General features: G+C 46.3%; 1 pseudogene; it reads left to right on the top strand.

The window, feature by feature from the left end:
* Nucleotides 1–3,093: 3,093 nt before the first annotated feature.
* LOC125513456 lies at nt 3,094–5,970 on the top strand (annotated as a pseudogene).
* Nucleotides 5,971–6,654: the final 684 nt, after the last annotated feature.

The following is a 6,654-nucleotide window of genomic DNA, read 5'->3' as shown; positions in this document are numbered from 1 at the left end:
CGGAAAAGGATATGATCACATGTTTCGTCATCCCTACACCACACATATTTGTCGTCACCTGGTCCATTTCGTTTTTGAATTTGATCCCCACTTGGGATCCTATTCCATGCCACTTGCCAGAGGAAGATCTTTCTGGAATTCTAGCCTTGCAAATCCCGCTCAGGTCACAAGGAGGAGCTGAGCGGAATATTTCTTTGTATAAGGATCCAGTTGAGAACTCCCCTAATTGCTCGAGCATCCATGTGACCTCGTCTCTGCCGTGGTACAGAGAAGTACCGCCTAAAAAGAGGCTCATATGGTCCCATTCCATGGACTCTACAGACCCTAGTGATCGGCGGAAGCGTGGCCACCACCGATTATTGATCCATGCCTGAACTACCGTGGCTTCCAGTCTCTCTGCAATGGCGAACAGAGAAGGGAAACACACGCCCAAGGGCTCCTCTCCACACCATTTATCTCGCCAAAAAGGGCGGTCTGCCCCCCTTTTTACATGGAACCGTGCGCCCTAGCGTAACAAGGGCAACACCTTCTTCACCCCTTTTGGCAAATTGTGATAACTTGATGTTTGCTCGAAAGCTCATTCCCCCTCCTATTAGGTATTTCGCCCTAAAAATAGCAAGCCACAACCCCCCTTGCCCAGTGAGGATTTTCCATGCCCATTTTGCGATAAGGCACCAATTCATCACTTTGGAATTGATCACCCCTAACCCACCTTGCTCCTTGGGTGCAAATATGCTCCCAGTTGACCATGTGGTACTTTTATTTGCATTGGTATCTAGCCCAGAAGAACTTGGATCTCACCCTATCCATTTTGTCGTGTATCCCATCTTGAAGTAGATAAAAACCCATAATGAACATCGGGACATTGGTGAGGTAGTCGTTGATTAGCACTAGCCTGCCACCCAAGGCCAGTAGCTTTCCTTGCCAAGGTTCCACTCGTTTGGCAACCTTTTCGACCATTGGATCTAACTCAGGAATAGTTAGGGCCTTATTTGAAATGGGCATCCCCAGATACTTGAGTGGGATGATCGATCCCAACTCACAGTTCATCATATGAGCGGCCCTAAGTTTGGATTCTAAGTCTCCTTCCGAGACTATACGTTCAACTTATAGGATGATAGTGGGAATTAAAAAGCAAAGAGAGGATTGGCTAGACAACTAGGATGATAGTGGGAATTAAAAAGCAAAGGGAGGATTGGCTAACCACATACCTGGTAATTCTAATACAACTTCAATCGAGGATTATTGGGTGAAGCTTTGGCATGTGCAGGTTCCAACCAAAGTGAGAGTATTTGTGTGGCGATTGGCAAAGATGTCACTGCCAGGAAGTGGTCAGAACTCGTAGAAATATGGCTACAATTGATGTTTGCTCGATTTGTCAGTCGGCTGCGGACACATGGAGACACGCACTCATAGATTGCCACAAGACGAGATGTGTGTGGGCACTACCAAATGAAGAGTTAGTAGAGCACATGATAAGCAATAAAACTGAAGATGCGCGCCTATGGATATTCTGGTTGATTGATTCTCTGAATCAACATGAGCTTCCAAGGGTTTTGGTGACACTTTGGGCTATTTGGTGGGCAAGGAGAAGAGCCATACATGACAATGAGTACCAGAATCCTATCTCAACACTCATGTTCATCAACAAATACTTGGAAAAAATTGAAGTAGCTAAGCTCAGACTGAAGAATGAGAGGCGCAGGACTCGTAAAAATGATAATGTGAAGGTAAAGTGCATAGCTTCGGAGTCAGGACATTGTAAACTGAATGTGGACGGAGGCATATCTAGAGATGGGAAGAGAGGAGCTGCGGTAGCTGTGTGTCGTGATGCCGAAGGAAATTTTCTTGGTGCGTAAGCAGTGGTGACAAGGGGCCTAACTAATCCAGCTTGCTTGGAGGCAGTCGCACGCAATTAGGGTCTCGCGCTGGCGCAAGATCTGCACCAACGGGCTGCCACTGTTGCATCAGACTGCATGGAGATGGTGAACAATTTTTTGAAGATGGCGCCATGTGCATACTCGATGATCCTCCGGGAAACAGAACATCGCTCTATGTCTTTCCAAGTAGCTAATGTAGTTCATGAAAGCAGGGATTCGAATAAGGAGGCTCATATGTTGTGTAAGGCTGCTGCTTCCTTAGGGGAAGTCATATATCTATGGCTGGTATGCTACCCGATATTTGTGTAATGCCTCTGAACATTTTGAACGAATAAAACTCCGTTTTACCTAAAAAACTATTGCTGGCTAGGAGCCTAAACCGGTGCTGAGAGTTCCGTTTATGAGCTCTCGTTTCTAGACTGGTCTAGAGTCTAGTTTTTTTTTTTTTTTTTTGCTTTCGGTTTTCCTTTTCCATTGGTTCTATTATCTTTTTATTATCACCTTATTTGCTTTTTCTGCCTATTTTCTATTTTCTAGTTTCTTTTAAACCACATCACCATATTCTATCTATGTGATGAATTTTTTGAGTATGCAATGTGAACTATTCAGTATTTCTTTAAAATATATGTTGAATAGTTTTTTGAATTTGTAATATTTTTTTGAATAGCTCTCATACTTATGCACTTTTTACAAATTCATGAATATTTTTAAATTCAGAAACATTTTTCCAAATTCATAAATATATTTTTGAGTTCAAGATTTTTTTGAATTCAGGAATATTTTTTGAACTCATGAATAATGTTTGAAGGTGCAAACATTTTTTGAACTCATGAACATTTTTGAATGTACGCATAGGCATTGCATATCACTACCCATCAATTTGTTCTTTTTTGGCAAAGACTGTCCACTATTTTTTGAAGAAACATCTATAGTTTTATTTATATGCCGTCAAATAGGAGCCCCCTGTCACGACCAACGAAATTGTCATGGACACGATCTTTCATGCACGAATTGTGCACAACAGGATTTTGAATCCATGCAGATTACAAAAAGAGGCAATCCAATGGTGTGGATTACTTGTCGTGTGTGGATCGTCTGCCTAGCAGTGCTCCACGACCAATGCTTCTGGACAGAACGAGCCAGGCTGCCCATGGGCCAGAGGGCATTGCAAGCACGCGTCGTGTTAGTCACACGAGTGTGACAACGTCCTGCAGCCCCAAAACACCGCGCCGCGTGCGCGATCTCGAAACGAGATCGATCGGCGATGGAATCGGAGCCGGCCGCGCTGCCCGACGACGCGCTCGCGGAGGTCCTCCGGCGTCTCCCGCCGCACGTCCTGGCCGAGGCCCGGGCGCCCGGCGGGTGTGCAAGGCGTGGCGCGACGCCATCGACGACCGACTGCACGGCAACCTGCTTCCGCGCTCGGTGCGCGGCATCTTCATCAACTTCGCAGCGAATCATTACTCTGAGTTCTTCGCCCGTCCCTCCACGGGCCCGGCGATCGACGGAGCGCTCAATTTCCTGCCCTGCGCGGGCGTCATAGTCACAGACCACTGCGACGGCCTTTTGCTTTGCCGCGAGTCGCGGGACGGTGTGTTGAGTAAATAGGCAATTTTTTGATTAAATTAATTCACGAGTAAATCACTAGCACGACATTGACATAAATAAACATATACTGATATTCAGTCAAGCTAGCACATACTACGCTAATTGCAGAAAGATCTACGTATAACGCTAGTATGGTTAAAACAGAAAACAGTAGAAGCGGGATAAACGAGTTATACCTTCCAGTAAGCCATGCAGAGGCCGCGGCTTTGGTGGCGGCAACGGCGTCCTCGGCGGCCTTCTTGTCGGCTTCAGCTTTCTCGGCGGCGGCACGTTCGGCATCGGTGGACATGGTGATGATGAAGGCGACGCGAACGTAGAGGAAGTAGACGATCGGAAGCGAACAGTGCGTAATCGCTGCTCAAAAACCTATTCGCCCCTCACCCCGTACAGGAATCAGAAGGGCGTGGTTTCGGAGACCTGCTCTCCCGTCGACCGTGTACGCGGCGGATGGGATGGAGTCACCGGCGGCAGCAGCAGCAAGGGAACGACGGTGGGCGTGCGCGTGGAGCAGATGTGATCTGTTCGTGGCGGCTAGGGTTAGGAGACACCGCACACTTATATGGACGCTGCCGCGTGGAGAGACGTGGGCTCAACCCACGTCCGAGTCCATGACAGCCCACAATCCGACGTCTCAGATCGTGGCCCAGCTGTCAGAGAACTCCCCGTTAGTGACTGGCAAAAATAAACGCGTAGGTGTGAGCTCGGCTCGGCTCGGCTCAATCCCGCAACCCGCTGCGCGTCGTGACGAGGCGGGCGGCGGAGGAGTGCGCGAGGGCCTCTTCTCTTCTCAAGCTCCAATAGCATGTAAAAGAGAAATCCTTATAAACTACTCCAACTCTTTTTTCACTAGTGGGGTGATACTAAACTTCCCACTACACCTAGTGTCATATAACCCACATGGACTCTTAGAGATTTTTCAGAAATTATTATATGGGTCTAAAGCCCATCTCAAATTTCAGCACGGTGCACCGCCGTGCGAGTACGCCGTCAACCCAGCCACGCGTCGGTGGGCGCGCTTGCCCAAACGACCTCGGCCGCACATGCCAGAATTCGAACAGACCGTCTACCTCGCGTTCGAGCCCGCCGTCTCGCCGTACTACCAGTTCTTTCTGATCCCACATGTGCCACTGCGACGACTGCCAGCCGACATAGAATCCGACGACGACAACTCGTTGCTCCGGCCGGAGTGGCCTCCAGCGTCATATCCATGTGTTCTCGTCGGTGACTTAGCGATGGGACGAGATGACCTTCCTCCGGGAAGGGGAGGCTGCAGGGATCGTCGTCAACATGAAGTGGAATTCTTGGTATGAGCACTGTCGTTTTTATACTGTCTACTGGCAAAGCGCGCTCTACATCCATTGCACGAATGGCTATCTTACCAGGTATCCTAGTTGCTCCCTCCTCGGTCGCCATTCTCCTTGAATAAATTGTATATACCACTGTGATTCACTTATTTTCTTATTCATTTACTTTATCTGAATGTTTATGTGTGCAGAATGTCCTTGTCAGATCACACATACAAAGTAATTAAACCATAGTTTTAAATAGCCGGCTATAGCCCGCTATAGCCTTTTTATTAGGGTGCCGCTAAATAGCCAGCTTCAGAAATAGACCGCTATAGCTGATTTGAAGGCCCGTCGTTATTTTTCATAGCCCGCTATTTAAAACATTGAATTAAACTGCCATGTGCCAGTGAATTAAGGGGATATCCCAACCGCCATCTCGGTAGATCGTCGAGAGGGGTGTATTGCACACCACTTGATGACTGGAGGACACTCCGACTTTAGGTTTGGTATCTCAGCGAATAGTGTGGTCGAATAGAATGGGTGTTAAAACATGATACCCTTCTTAAGACCTTCGAACATGATCATTATGCGCAACAATTGGGCAAACAATGGATCTTAGAAGATGTTAACTACCGTAAGTGGAGCTCTGAGAACCCTGAGTACACTTATACTAGAGATGAAAATCCCAAAACGCTTGTGGAAGAGAAATATGACTGGAACTCTGACGAGGATAACGTTCTTGATATTGAAGACGTCGTTGAAGAGGCTGAAGAAGGTGGTATCAGCATATCTTATTATTTTCTTGGATTTGATCCTTATAAAAGGTCATCTTCTTGATTTCATCAGCGATAACAACCACAGGACTGGCCTATGACTGGAACAACTCAAAATTTCAGTACTTGGGCAGTTCATGTCCATGGCTAGAAGCTTACACTAACCCACCATATGGAAGGACGGACGCATCTTTCGTGTACACGTCTTGCTGGATGGGCAAATTTTCTGGAAACGAATTAGAATCTCTATTTGAAGATGAGAAGCTATATAGGAGAAAGTTGGAGCAGGAATCTCAACTTAAGGAGGAATCCAACTTTACCTACATGGGCGAGTACGAGCTGAGCAAGCATCGTGGGCGTGCCAAGAGGGTCAAGGACTCCGCCGACAAGGTTCGTCTCAGACGCCACATCTCCGCTCGGTAGGAACCCATCGTCATCGACATCAAGTCCAAGGTGATTCACACCGGGGCGATCAAGTTCAGCCTTGGCAAGGCCACCACAGAGCTAGTCACCGTCATGGTTAGATCCTACCTACTTGATTAGTTTCCTAGGAACAAAGATGAGTAGGTATTTGCAAATCAGTTATCGCCAGCTTTATTTATCTTGCCCTACTTATCTATTTGTGCTCACTGTTGGAGCCTTGTCTTGGTACTCTGCACAATTTGTGTTGTTATTTCGGTTAGCCTTGTAAAACCGTGACTTTGTGATTCCCGTCTATGTGACTTTATTATTCCCTTATTTTTGGCAAAAGAAAGTTAACAGTGTCCAGCAGTAATTTTGAAGGACCCCGCAGCGTACATGTATGCATATACTCATAAGCACATACATACAAATTAAAATGTGTACATTCCCACTATCAATCTGTTTTTTCAGTAGTATGTTGATCCAGACTGGCAGAATGTTAGGCGTTGTAAAATTACTTAACAGTCATGATACATAGTACTTAGAAGTGATTTTACTATCTATACGTGATGATGCTGCCACTTAAAATGAACTGTATATGTTTGTCTTGGTGATCTTTTGGTGTAAGCTACATTTACTAGGATTAGAAGTATATTATTGTCATCTTTGCCAATTATCAGTTATTTTTTCTAGAAATTAGAAATC

The sequence above is a fragment of the Triticum urartu genome, chromosome 6, assembly GCF_003073215.2.
Source record: "Triticum urartu cultivar G1812 chromosome 6, Tu2.1, whole genome shotgun sequence".
In the NCBI taxonomy this organism is placed as follows: Eukaryota; Viridiplantae; Streptophyta; class Magnoliopsida; order Poales; family Poaceae; genus Triticum; species Triticum urartu.
Note: the sequence above shows the minus strand (reverse complement) of the source record. Positions and strands in the feature narration are given on the sequence as shown.